We start from the raw sequence: 14,288 nt of genomic DNA, 5'->3' as shown, positions 1-14,288 counted from the left end.
TGTTCCGTATCCGAGAAGAGTTCCGTCTCTCTGTCCGGTGTCAAAGAACAGTCACGGATCTTTGTCCCGTATCCACGAAGAGTCCCGTCACTGTGTCATGTGTCTAAGAAGAGTCCCAGCTCTGTGTCCCGTGTCCAAGAACAGTCCCAGCTCTGTGTCCCGTGTCCAAGAACAGTCCCGGCTCTGAGTCCCGTGTCCAGGAAGAGTCCCAGCTCGGTGCCCGGTGTCCAAGAACAGACCCGGCTCTGTGTCCCGTATCCTTGAAGTGTCCCGGCTCTGTGTCCCGTGTCCAAGAGCAGTCCCGTCTCTGTTTCCCGTGGCCAAGAACAGTCCCAGCTTTGTGTCCCATGTCCAAGAACAGTCGCTGTTCTTTGTCCCGTATCCACGAAGAGTCCCGGCTCTGTTTCTCGTGTCGAAGAACAGTCCTGGCTCTGTGTCCCGTGTCCAAGAAGCGTCCCAGCTCGATGGCCCTTGTACAAGAACAGTCACGGCTCTGTGTCACGTATCCATGAATAGTCGCGGCTCAGTGACCCGTATCCAAAAAGGCTCCTAACTGTGTCCCTTGTGCAAGAACAGTCCCGGCTCTGTGTCCCGTGTCCAAGAACAGTCCCTGCTCCGTGTCCCGTGTCCAAAAAGGTTCAGCACTGTGTACCTCATGCAAGAATAGTCCCGGCTCTGTGTCCGGTGTCTAAGAACAGTCCCTGCACTTAGTCCCGTGTCCAAGAAGAGTCCCGGCTCTGTGTCTCGTGTCCAAGAACAGTCCCAGCTCTGTGTCCCGTATCCAAGAACAGTCCCGGGTATCTGTCCCGTGTCAAAGAACAGTCTCAGCTCTGTGTCCCTTGTCCAAGAACAGTCCTGGCTCTGTGTCCCGTGTCCAAGAACATTCCCGTCTCTGTATCCCTTGGCCAAGAACAGTCCAGCTCTGTGTCCTGTGTCCAAGAAGAGACCCGGAGCTCTGTCCCGTGTCAAAGATCAATCGCGGCTCTGTGTCCGGTGTCCAAGAAGAGTCCCGGCTCTGCGTCCTGTGTCCAAGAAAAGTCCCGGCTCTGCATCCTGTGTCCAACAACAGTCCCGGCTCTGTGTCCCGTGTCCAAGAATAGACCCGGCTCTGTGTCCCGTTTCCAAAATCACTTCCCAGCTCTATGTCCCGTGTTCATGAAGAGTCCCTGCTCTGTGTCACGTGTGCAAGAACAGTCCCGGCTCTGTGTCACGTGTCCAAGAACAGTCACAGCTTCTGTTTCCCTTGTCCAAGAACAGTCCCAGCTCTGTGTCCCATGTCCAAGAACAGTCGCTGCTCTGTGTCCCGTGTCCAAGAAGAGTCCCAGCTCGGTGCCCGGTGTCCAAGAACAGCCCCGGCTCTGTGTCCCATATCCTTGAAGTGTCCCGGCTCTGTGTCCCGTGTCCAAGAGCAGTCCCGTCTCTGTTTCCCATGGCCAAGAACAGTCCCAGCTTTGTGTCCCATGTCCAAGAACAGTCGCTGCTCTTTGTCCCGTATCCACGAAGAGTCCCAGCTCTGTTTCTCGTGTCCAAGAACAGTCCTGGCTCTGTGTCCCGTGTCCAAGAAGCGTCCCAGCTCGATGGCCCTTGTACAAGAACAGTCACGGCTCTGTGTCACGTATCCTTGAATAGTCGCGGCTCAGTGACCCGTATCCAAAAAGGCTCCTAACTGTGTCCCTTGTGCAAGAACAGTCCCGGCTCTGTGTCCCGTGTCCAAGAACAGTCCCTGCTCCGTGTCCCGTGTCCAAAAAGGCACAGCACTGTGTAGCTCATGCAAGAATAATCCCGGCTCTGTGTCCAGTGTCTATGAACTGTCGCTGCTCTTAGTCCCGTGTCCAAGAAGAGTCCCGGCTCTGTGTCTCATGTCCAAGAACAGTCCTGGCTCTGTGTCCCGTGTCCAAGAAGCGTCCCAGCTCGATGGCCCTTGTACAAGAACAGTCACAGCTCTGTCCCGTAACCATGAGAAGTTACGCACAGTGTCATGTATCCATGAAATGTCGCGTCTCTGTGTCCCGTATCTAAAAAGGCTCAGCACTGTGCCACTTGTGCAAGAACAGTCCCGGCTCTGTGTCCCGTGTCCAAGAAGAGTCCCAGCTCTGTGTCCCATGTCCAAAAAGGCTCAGCACTGTGTCCCTTATGCAAGAACAGTCCCGGCTCTGTGTCCCATGTACAAGAACAGTCCCTGCTCTGTGTCCCGTGTCCAAAAAGGCTCAGCACTGTGTCCCTTATGCAAGAATAGTCCCGGCTCTGTGTTCCGTATCCATGAAGAGTCCCGGGTATGTGTCTCGTGTCTAAGAAGAGTCCCAGCTCAGTGTCCCTTGTCCAAGAACAGTCACGGCTCTGTGTCCCGTTTTCAAAAACAGTCCCAGCTCTGTGTCCCAAATCCATGAAGAATCCTGGCTCTGTGACCCGTATCCCAGAAGAGTCCCGGCTCTGTGCCCCGTGTCCAAGAACAGTCCTGTCTCTGTATCCCTTGGCCAAGAACAGTCCCAGCTCTGTGTCCCGTGTCCAAGAAGAGACCCGGATCTCTGTCCCGTGTCAAAGATCAATCTCGGATCTGTGTCCAGAGTCCATGATCAGACCCGGCTCTGTGTCCCGTTTCCAAAAACATGTCCCAGCTCTATGTCCCGTGTCCAAGAACAGTCAAGTCTGTGTGTCCCGTGTCTAAGAAGAGTCACGGCTCTCTGTCCCGTGGCAAAGATCAATCGCGGCTCTGTGTCCCGTATCCAAGAAGAGTCCCGGCTCTGTGTCCCGTGTCCAAGAACAGTCCCGGCTCTGTGTCCCATGTCCAAGAACAGTCCCGGCACTGTGTCACATGTCCAAGAAGAGTCCCGGCTCTCTGTCCCGTGTCAAAGATCAATTTTGGCTCTGTGTCCCGTGTCCAAGAAGCGTCCCAGCTCGATGACCTTTGTACAAGAACAGTCACGGCTCTGTGTCCCGTATCCATGAATAGTTACGGCTCAGTGTCCCGTATACATGAAAAGTCGCGGTTCTGTGTCCCGTATCCAAAAAAGGCTCAGCACTGTGTTCCTTGTGCAAGAACAGTCCCGGCTCTGTGTCCCGTGTCCAAGAACAGTCCCTGCTCTGTGTCCCGTATCTAAGAAGAGTCCCAGCTCAGTGTCCCTTGTCCAAGAACAGTCACGGCTCTGTGTCACGTATCCACGTAAAGTCGCGGCTCAGCACTGTGTCCCTTGTGCTAGAACAGTCCGGGCTCTGTGTCCCGTGTGTCCATGTGTCTGTGTCCCGTGTCTAAGAACAGTCACTGCTCTGTGTCCCGTTTCCAAGAGCAGTGCCGGCACTGTGTCACGTGTCCAAGAACCGTCCCATCTTCTGTTTCCCTTGTCCAAGAACAGTCCCAACTCTGTGTCTCGTGTCTAAGAACAGTCCTGCCTCTGTGTCCCGTGTCCAACAACAGTCGCTGCTTTGTGTCCCGTGTCCAAGAAGAGTCCCAGCTCGGTGCCCGTTGTCCAAGAACAGCACCGGCTCTGTGTCCCTTATCCATGACGAGTCCCGGCTCTGTGTCCCGTTTCCAAGAACTGTCCCAGCTCTGTGTCCCGTTTCCAAGAACTGTCCCGGCTCTGTGTCCCATGTCCAGCAATCGCCCCAGCACGATGTCCTTGTCCAAAAACAGTCACGGCTCTGTGTCCCGAGTCAATGGAAAGTTACTGCTCTTTGTCCCGTATCCACGAAGAGTCCCGTCACTGTGTCATGTGTCTAAGAAGAGTCCCAGCTCTGTGTCCCGTGTCCAAGAACAGTCCTGGCTCTGTGTCTCGTGTCCAAGAACAGTCCTGGCTCTGTGTCCCGTGTCCAAGAAGCGTCCCAGCTCAATGGCCCTTGTGCAAGAACAGACCCTGCTCTGTGTCCCGTGTCCAAAAAGGTTCAGCACTGTGTACCTCATGCAAGAATAGTCCCGGCTCTGTGTCCGGTGTCTAAGAACAGTCCCTGCACTTAGTCCCGTGTCCAAGAAGAGTCCCGGCTCTGTGTCTCGTGTCCAAGAACAGTCCCAGCTCTGTGTCCCGTATCCAAGAACAGTCCCGGGTATCTGTCCCGTGTCAAAGAACAGTCTCAGCTCTGTGTCCCTTGTCCAAGAACAGTCCTGGCTCTGTGTCCCGTGTCCAAGAACATTCCCGGCTCTGTGTTCCTTGTCCAAGAACAGTCCCGGCTTTGTGTCCCCTTTGCAATAACAGTCCCGGCTCTGTGTCCCGTATACAAGAACAGTCCCGGGTCTCTGTCCCCTGTCAAAGAACAGTCCCGGCTCTGTGTCCCGTGTCCAAGAACAGTCCCTGCTCTGTGTCCCATGTCCAAGAACAATCCCGATTCTGCGTCTCGGGTACAAGAACATTCCCGGCTCTGTGTCCACTGTCAAAGGACAGTTCGGCTCTGTCTCCCGTGCCCAAGAACATTCCCGGCTCAGTGTTCCTTGTCTAAGAAGAGTCCCTTCTCGGTGTTCTGTGTCTAAGAACTGTCCCGGCTCTCTGTCCGTGTCCTAGAACTGTCCCAGCTCTGTGTCCCGTGTCCAAGAACAATCCCGGCTCTGTGTCCCGTGTCCAAGAACAATCCAGGCTCTGTGTCCTGTGTCCAAGGACAGACCGGGCTACGTGTCACGTGTCCAAGAACAGTCCCGGCTACTGTTTCCCTTGTTCCTGAACAGTCACAGCTTTGTGTTCCGTATCCGAGAAGAGTTCCGTCTCTCTGTCCGGTGTCAAAGAACAGTCACGGATCTTTGTCCCGTATCCACGAAGAGTCCCGTCACTGTGTCATGTGTCTAAGAAGAGTCCCAGCTCTGTGTCCCGTGTCCAAGAACAGTCCCGGCTCTGAGTCCCGTGTCCAGGAAGAGTCCCAGCTCGGTGCCCGGTGTCCAAGAACAGACCCGGCTCTGTGTCCCGTATCCTTGAAGTGTCCCGGCTCTGTGTCCCGTGTCCAAGAGCAGTCCCGTCTCTGTTTCCCGTGGCCAAGAACAGTCCCAGCTTTGTGTCCCATGTCCAAGAACAGTCGCTGCTCTTTGTCCCGTATCCACGAAGAGTCCCGGCTCTGTTTCTCGTGTCGAAGAACAGTCCTGGCTCTGTGTCCCGTGTCCAAGAAGCGTCCCAGCTCGATGGCCCTTGTACAAGAACAGTCACGGCTCTGTGTCACGTATCCATGAATAGTCGCGGCTCAGTGACCCGTATCCAAAAAGGCTCCTAACTGTGTCCCTTGTGCAAGAACAGTCCCGGCTCTGTGTCCCGTGTCCAAGAACAGTCCCTGCTCCGTGTCCCGTGTCCAAAAAGGTTCAGCACTGTGTACCTCATGCAAGAATAGTCCCGGCTCTGTGTCCAGTGTCTAAGAACAGTCCCTGCACTTAGTCCCGTGTCCAAGAAGAGTCCCGGCTCTGTGTCTCGTGTCCAAGAACAGTCCCAGCTCTGTGTCCCGTATCCAAGAACAGTCCCGGGTATCTGTCCCGTGTCAAAGAACAGTCTCAGCTCTGTGTCCCTTGTCCAAGAACAGTCCTGGCTCTGTGTCCCGTGTCCAAGAACATTCCCGGCTCTGTGTTCCTTGTCCAAGAACAGTCCCGGCTTTGTGTCCCCTTTGCAATAACAGTCCCGGCTCTGTGTCCCGTATACAAGAACAGTCCCGGGTCTCTGTCCCCTGTCAAAGAACAGTCCCGGCTCTGTGTCCCGTGTCCAAGAACAGTCCCTGCTCTGTGTCCCATGTCCAAGAACAATCCCGATTCTGCGTCTCGGGTACAAGAACATTCCCGGCTCTGTGTCCACTGTCAAAGGACAGTTCGGCTCTGTCTCCCGTGCCCAAGAACATTCCCGGCTCAGTGTTCCTTGTCTAAGAAGAGTCCCTTCTCGGTGTTCTGTGTCTAAGAACTGTCCCGGCTCTCTGTCCGTGTCCTAGAACTGTCCCAGCTCTGTGTCCCGTGTCCAAGAACAATCCCGGCTCTGTGTCCCGTGTCCAAGAACAATCCAGGCTCTGTGTCCTGTGTCCAAGGACAGACCGGGCTACGTGTCACGTGTCCAAGAACAGTCCCGGCTACTGTTTCCCTTGTTCCTGAACAGTCACAGCTTTGTGTTCCGTATCCGAGAAGAGTTCCGTCTCTCTGTCCGGTGTCAAAGAACAGTCACGGATCTTTGTCCCGTATCCACGAAGAGTCCCGTCACTGTGTCATGTGTCTAAGAAGAGTCCCAGCTCTGTGTCCCGTGTCCAAGAACAGTCCCAGCTCTGTGTCCCGTGTCCAAGAACAGTCCCTGCTCTGTGTCCCATGTCCAAGAACAATCCCGATTCTGCGTCTCGGGTACAAGAACATTCCCGGCTCTGTGTCCACTGTCAAAGGACAGTTCGGCTCTGTCTCCCGTGCCCAAGAACATTCCCGGCTCAGTGTTCCTTGTCTAAGAAGAGTCCCTTCTCGGTGTTCTGTGTCTAAGAACTGTCCCGGCTCTCTGTCCGTGTCCTAGAACTGTCCCAGCTCTGTGTCCCGTGTCCAAGAACAATCCCGGCTCTGTGTCCCGTGTCCAAGAACAATCCAGGCTCTGTGTCCTGTGTCCAAGGACAGACCGGGCTACGTGTCACGTGTCCAAGAACAGTCCCGGCTACTGTTTCCCTTGTTCCTGAACAGTCACAGCTTTGTGTTCCGTATCCGAGAAGAGTTCCGTCTCTCTGTCCGGTGTCAAAGAACAGTCACGGATCTTTGTCCCGTATCCACGAAGAGTCCCGTCACTGTGTCATGTGTCTAAGAAGAGTCCCAGCTCTGTGTCCCGTGTCCAAGAACAGTCCCAGCTCTGTGTCCCGTGTCCAAGAACAGTCCCGGCTCTGAGTCCCGTGTCCAGGAAGAGTCCCAGCTCGGTGCCCGGTGTCCAAGAACAGACCCGGCTCTGTGTCCCGTATCCTTGAAGTGTCCCGGCTCTGTGTCCCGTGTCCAAGAGCAGTCCCGTCTCTGTTTCCCGTGGCCAAGAACAGTCCCAGCTTTGTGTCCCATGTCCAAGATCAGTCGCTGCTCTTTGTCCCGTATCCACGAAGAGTCCCGGCTCTGTTTCTCGTGTCGAAGAACAGTCCTGGCTCTGTGTCCCGTGTCCAAGAAGCGTCCCAGCTCGATGGCCCTTGTACAAGAACAGTCACGGCTCTGTGTCACGTATCCATGAATAGTCGCGGCTCAGTGACCCGTATCCAAAAAGGCTCCTAACTGTGTCCCTTGTGCAAGAACAGTCCCGGCTCTGTGTCCCGTGTCCAAGAACAGTCCCTGCTCCGTGTCCCGTGTCCAAAAAGGTTCAGCACTGTGTACCTCATGCAAGAATAGTCCCGGCTCTGTGTCCGGTGTCTAAGAACAGTCCCTGCACTTAGTCCCGTGTCCAAGAAGAGTCCCGGCTCTGTGTCTCGTGTCCAAGAACAGTCCCGGCTCTGTGTCCCGTATCCAAGAACAGTCCCGGGTATCTGTCCCGTGTCAAAGAACAGTCTCAGCTCTGTGTCCCTTGTCCAAGAACAGTCCTGGCTCTGTGTCCCGTGTCCAAGAACATTCCCGGCTCTGTGTTCCTTGTCCAAGAACAGTCCCGGCTTTGTGTCCCCTTTGCAATAACAGTCCCGGCTCTGTGTCCCGTATACAAGAACAGTCCCGGGTCTCTGTCCCCTGTCAAAGAACAGTCCCGGCTCTGTGTCCCGTGTCCAAGAACAGTCCCTGCTCTGTGTCCCATGTCCAAGAACAATCCCGATTCTGCGTCTCGGGTACAAGAACATTCCCGGCTCTGTGTCCACTGTCAAAGGACAGTTCGGCTCTGTCTCCCGTGCCCAAGAACATTCCCGGCTCAGTGTTCCTTGTCTAAGAAGAGTCCCTTCTCGGTGTTCTGTGTCTAAGAACTGTCCCGGCTCTCTGTCCGTGTCCTAGAACTGTCCCAGCTCTGTGTCCCGTGTCCAAGAACAATCCCGGCTCTGTGTCCCGTGTCCAAGAACAATCCAGGCTCTGTGTCCTGTGTCCAAGGACAGACCGGGCTACGTGTCACGTGTCCAAGAACAGTCCCTGCTACTGTTTCCCTTGTTCCTGAACAGTCACAGCTTTGTGTTCCGTATCCGAGAAGAGTTCCGTCTCTCTGTCCGGTGTCAAAGAACAGTCACGGATCTTTGTCCCGTATCCACGAAGAGTCCCGTCACTGTGTCATGTGTCTAAGAAGAGTCCCAGCTCTGTGTCCCGTGTCCAAGAACAGTCCCAGCTCTGTGTCCCGTGTCCATGAACAGTCCCGGCTCTGAGTCCCGTGTCTAGGAAGAGTCCCAGCTCGGTGCCCGGTGTCCAAGAACAGACCCGGCTCTGTGTCCCGTATCCTTGAAGTGTCCCGGCTCTGTGTCCCGTGTCCAAGAGCAGTCCCGTCTCTGTTTCCCGTGGCCAAGAACAGTCCCAGCTTTGTGTCCCATGTCCAAGAACAGTCGCTGCTCTTTGTCCCGTATCCACGAAGAGTCCCGGCTCTGTTTCTCGTGTCGAAGAACAGTCCTGGCTCTGTGTCCCGTGTCCAAGAAGCGTCCCAGCTCGATGGCCCTTGTACAAGAACAGTCACGGCTCTGTGTCACGTATCCATGAATAGTCGCGGCTCAGTGACCCGTATCCAAAAAGGCTCCTAACTGTGTCCCTTGTGCAAGAACAGTCCCGGCTCTGTGTCCCGTGTCCAAGAACAGTCCCTGCTCCGTGTCCCGTGTCCAAAAAGGTTCAGCACTGTGTACCTCATGCAAGAATAGTCCCGGCTCTGTGTCCGGTGTCTAAGAACAGTCCCTGCACTTAGTCCCGTGTCCAAGAAGAGTCCCGGCTCTGTGTCTCGTGTCCAAGAACAGTCCCAGCTCTGTGTCCCGTATCCAAGAACAGTCCCGGGTATCTGTCCCGTGTCAAAGAACAGTCTCAGCTCTGTGTCCCTTGTCCAAGAACAGTCCCGGCACTGTGTCCCGTGTCCAAGAAGAGACCCGGAGCTCTGTCCCGTGTCAAAGATCAATCGCGGCTCTGTGTCCGGTGTCCTAGAAGAGTCCCGGCTCTGCGTCCCGTGTCCAAGAAAAGTCCCTGCTCTGTGTCCCGTGTCCAAGAACAATCCCGGCCCTGTGTCCAGAGTCCAAGAACAGACCCGGCTCTGTGTCCCATGTCCAAGAACAATCCCGATTCTGCGTCTCGGGTACAAGAACATTCCCGGCTCTGTGTCCACTGTCAAAGGACAGTTCGGCTCTGTCTCCCGTGCCCAAGAACATTCCCGGCTCAGTGTTCCTTGTCTAAGAAGAGTCCCTTCTCGGTGTTCTGTGTCTAAGAACTGTCCCGGCTCTCTGTCCGTGTCCTAGAACTGTCCCAGCTCTGTGTCCCGTGTCCAAGAACAATCCCGGCTCTGTGTCCCGTGTCCAAGAACAATCCAGGCTCTGTGTCCTGTGTCCAAGGACAGACCGGGCTACGTGTCACGTGTCCAAGAACAGTCCCTGCTACTGTTTCCCTTGTTCCTGAACAGTCACAGCTTTGTGTTCCGTATCCGAGAAGAGTTCCGTCTCTCTGTCCGGTGTCAAAGAACAGTCACGGATCTTTGTCCCGTATCCACGAAGAGTCCCGTCACTGTGTCATGTGTCTAAGAAGAGTCCCAGCTCTGTGTCCCGTGTCCAAGAACAGTCCCAGCTCTGTGTCCCGTGTCCATGAACAGTCCCGGCTCTGAGTCCCGTGTCCAGGAAGAGTCCCAGCTCGGTGCCCGGTGTCCAAGAACAGACCCGGCTCTGTGTCCCGTATCCTTGAAGTGTCCCGGCTCTGTGTCCCGTGTCCAAGAGCAGTCCCGTCTCTGTTTCCCGTGGCCAAGAACAGTCCCAGCTTTGTGTCCCATGTCCAAGAACAGTCGCTGCTCTTTGTCCCGTATCCACGAAGAGTCCCGGCTCTGTTTCTCGTGTCGAAGAACAGTCCTGGCTCTGTGTCCCGTGTCCAAGAAGCGTCCCAGCTCGATGGCCCTTGTACAAGAACAGTCACGGCTCTGTGTCACGTATCCATGAATAGTCGCGGCTCAGTGACCCGTATCCAAAAAGGCTCCTAACTGTGTCCCTTGTGCAAGAACAGTCCCGGCTCTGTGTCCCGTGTCCAAGAACAGTCCCTGCTCCGTGTCCCGTGTCCAAAAAGGTTCAGCACTGTGTACCTCATGCAAGAATAGTCCCGGCTCTGTGTCCGGTGTCTAAGAACAGTCCCTGCACTTAGTCCCGTGTCCAAGAAGAGTCCCGGCTCTGTGTCTCGTGTCCAAGAACAGTCCCAGCTCTGTGTCCCGTATCCAAGAACAGTCCCGGGTATCTGTCCCGTGTCAAAGAACAGTCTCAGCTCTGTGTCCCTTGTCCAAGAACAGTCCTGGCTCTGTGTCCCGTGTCCAAGAACATTCCCGGCTCTGTGTTCCTTGTCCAAGAACAGTCCCGGCTTTGTGTCCCCTTTGCAATAACAGTCCCGGCTCTGTGTCCCGTATACAAGAACAGTCCCGGGTCTCTGTCCCCTGTCAAAGAACAGTCCCGGCTCTGTGTCCCGTGTCCAAGAACAGTCCCTGCTCTGTGTCCCATGTCCAAGAACAATCCCGATTCTGCGTCTCGGGTACAAGAACATTCCCGGCTCTGTGTCCACTGTCAAAGGACAGTTCGGCTCTGTCTCCCGTGCCCAAGAACATTCCCGGCTCAGTGTTCCTTGTCTAAGAAGAGTCCCTTCTCGGTGTTCTGTGTCTAAGAACTGTCCCGGCTCTCTGTCCGTGTCCTAGAACTGTCCCAGCTCTGTGTCCCGTGTCCAAGAACAATCCCGGCTCTGTGTCCCGTGTCCAAGAACAATCCAGGCTCTGTGTCCTGTGTCCAAGGACAGACCGGGCTACGTGTCACGTGTCCAAGAACAGTCCCGGCTACTGTTTCCCTTGTTCCTGAACAGTCACAGCTTTGTGTTCCGTATCCGAGAAGAGTTCCGTCTCTCTGTCCGGTGTCAAAGAACAGTCACGGATCTTTGTCCCGTATCCACGAAGAGTCCCGGCTCTCTGTCCCGTGTCTAGGAAGAGTCCCGGCTCTGGGTCCCGTGTCCAAGAAGAGTCCCGGCTCTGTGTGCTGTGTCCAATAACAGTCCCGGCTCTGTGTCCCGTGTCCAAGAACAGTCCCGGCACTGTGTCCCGTGTCCAAGAAGAGACCCGGAGCTCTGTCCCGTGTCAAAGATCAATCGCGGCTCTGTGTCCGGTGTCCTAGAAGAGTCCCGGCTCTGCGTCCCGTGTCCAAGAAAAGTCCCGGCTCTGTGTCCCGTGTCCAAGAACAATCCCGGCCCTGTGTCCAGAGTCCAAGAACAGACCCGGCTCTGTGTCCCGTGTCCAAGAACAGTCCCGGCACTGTGTCCCGTGTCCAAGAAGAGACCCGGAGCTCTGTCCCGTGTCAAAGATCAATCGCGGCTCTGTGTCCGGTGTCCTAGAAGAGTCCCGGCTCTGTGTCCCGTGTCCAAGAAGAGTCACATCTCTGTGTCCCTTCTCAAGGAACATTCACGGCTCTGTGTCCCATATCCACGAAGAGTCCGGGCTCTGTGTCCCATGTCTAGGAAGAGTTCCAGCTCTGGGTCCCGTGTCCAAGAAGAGTCCCGGCTCTGTGTCCCGTATCCAAGAACAGTTCCGGGTCTCTGTCCCATGTCAAAGAACAGTCCCGGCTCTGTGTCCCGTGTCCAAGAACATTCCCGGCTCTGTGTCCCGTGTCCAAGAACAGTCCTGGCTCGGTCTTCTGTGTCCAAGAGCAGTCCCGGCTCTCTGTCCCTTGTGCAAGAACAATTCAGGCTCTGGGTCCCGTGTCCCAGAAGAGTCCCGGCTCTGTGTCCAGTGTCCAAGAACATTCCCAGCTCAGTGTCCCCTGTCAAAGGACAGTACCCGCTCTGTGTCTCGTGTCCAAGAACATTCCTGGTTCTGTGTTCATTGTCCACGAACAGTCCCAGCTCTGTGTCCCGTGTCCAAGAACATTCCCTGCTCAGTGTTCCTTGGCCAAGAACAGTCCCGGCTCTGTGTCCCATATCCAAGAAGAGTCCCGGCTCTGTGTACCGTGTCCAAGATCATTCCCGGCTCTGTGTCCCGTGTCCAAGAACAGTCCCGGCTCTGTGTCCTGTGTCCAAGAAAATTCCCGGTTCTGTGTCCCTTGTCCAAGAACAGTCCCGGCTCTGTGTCCCGTGTCCAAGAACTGTCCTGGCTCTGTGTCACATGTCCAAGAACGGTCCCGTCTCTGTCTTCTGTGTCCAAGAGCAGTCCCGGCTCTCTGTCCCTTGTGCAATAACAGTCCCGGCTCTGTGTCCGGTATGCAAGAACAGTCCCGGCTCACTGTCCCATGTCAAAGAACAGTTCGGGCTCTGTGTTCCATGTCCAAGAACAATCCTGACTCTGTGTCCCGTGTCCAAGAACATTCCCGGCTCTGTGTTCATTGTCCACGAACAGTCCCAGCTCTGTGTCCCGTGTCCAAGAACATTCCCTGCTCTGTGTTCCTTGGCCAAGAACAGTCCCGGCTCTGTGTCCCATATCCAAGAAGAGTCCCGGCTCTGTGTCCTGTGTCCAAGATCATTCCCAGCTCTGTGTCCCATGTCCAAGAACAGTCCCGGCACTGTGTCCCGTGTCCAAGAAAATTCCCGGTTCTGTGTCCCTTGTCCAAGAAGCGTCCCAGCTCGAAGGCCCTTGTACAAGAACAGTCACGGCTCTGTGTCACGTATCCATGAATAGTCGCGGCTCAGTGACCCGTATCCAAACAGGCTCAGCACTGTGCCCCTTGTGCAAGAACAGTCCCGGCTCTGCGTCCCGTGTCCAAGAAAAGTCCCGGCTCTGTGTCCCGTGTCCAAGAACAATCCCGGCCCTGTGTCCAGAGTCCAAGAACAGACCCGGCTCTGTGTCATGTTTCCAAAAACATGTCCCAGATCTATGTCCCGTGTCCAAGAACAGTCCCGGCTCTGTGTCCGGTGTCCAAGAAGAGTCACAGCTCTGTGTCCCTTCTCAAGGAACATTCACGGCTCTGTGTCCCATATCCACGAAGAGTCCGGGCTCTGTGTCCCATGTCTAGGAAGAGTTCCAGCTCTGGGTCCCGTGTCCAAGAAGAGTCCCGGCTCTGTGTCCCGTATCCAAGAACAGTTCCGGGTCTCTGTCCCATGTCAAAGAACAGTCCCGGCTCTGTGTTCCATGTCCAAGAACAATCCCGGATCAATGTCCCGTGTCCAAGAACATTCCCGGCTCTGTGTCCCGTGTCCAAGAACAGTCCTGGCTCGGTCTTCTGTGTCCAAGAGCAGTCTCGGCTCTCTGTCCCTTGTGCAAGAACAATTCAGGCTCTGGGTCCCGTGTCCCAGAAGAGTCCCGGCTCTGTGTCCAGTGTCCAAGAACATTCCCAGCTCAGTGTCCCCTGTCAAAGGACAGTACCCGCTCTGTGTCTCGTGTCCAAGAACATTCCTGGTTCTGTGTTCATTGTCCACGAACAGTCCCAGCTCTGTGTCCCGTGTCCAAGAACATTCCCTGCTCAGTGTTCCTTGGCCAAGAACAGTCCCGGCTCTGTGTCCCATATCCAAGAAGAGTCCCGGCTCTGTGTACCGTGTCCAAGATCATTCCCGGCTCTGTGTCCCGTGTCCAAGAAGAGTCTGAGCTCTGTGTCCCGTGTCCAAGAGCAGTGCCGGCACTGTGTCACATGTCCATGAACAGTCCCACCTTCTGTTTCCCTTGTTCAAGAACAGTCCCAGCTCTGTGTCCCGTGTCTAAGAACAGTCCCGGCTCTGTGTCCCGTGTCCAACAATAGTCGCTGCTTTGTGTCCCGTGTCCAAGAAGAGTCCCAGCTCAGTGCCCGTTGTCCAAGAACAGCACCGGCTCTGTGTCCCTTATCCAAGAAGAGTCCCGGCTCTGTGTCCCGATTCCAAGAACTGTCCCGGCTCTGTGTCCCGTGTCCAAGAAGTGCCCCAGCTCGAAGTCCCTTGTCCAAGAACAGTCCCTGCTCTGTGTCCCATGTCCAAAAAGGCTCAACACTGTGTCCCTTATGCAAGAATAGTCCCGGCTCTGTGTCCGGTGTCTAAGAACAGTCCCTGCACTTAGTCCCGTGTCCAAGAACAGTCCCGGCTCTGTGTCCCGTCTCCAAGAACTGTCCCGGCTCTGTGTCACGTGTCCATGAACGGTCCCGGCTCTGTGTCCTGTGTCCAAGAACAGTCGCTGCTTTGTGTCCCGTGTCCAAGAAGATTCCCAGCTCGGTGCCCGTTGTCCAAGAACAGCACCGGCTCTGTGTCCCGTATCCATGACGAGTCCCGGCTCTGTGTCCCGTTTCCAAGAACTGTCCCAACTCTGTGTCTCGTGTCTAAGAACAGTACTGCCTCTGTGTCCCGTGTC

Source organism: Hypanus sabinus, chromosome 2, assembly GCF_030144855.1.
Source record: "Hypanus sabinus isolate sHypSab1 chromosome 2, sHypSab1.hap1, whole genome shotgun sequence".
NCBI classification, from domain to species: domain Eukaryota; kingdom Metazoa; phylum Chordata; class Chondrichthyes; order Myliobatiformes; family Dasyatidae; genus Hypanus; species Hypanus sabinus.
This window is presented reverse-complemented; position numbering follows the sequence as displayed.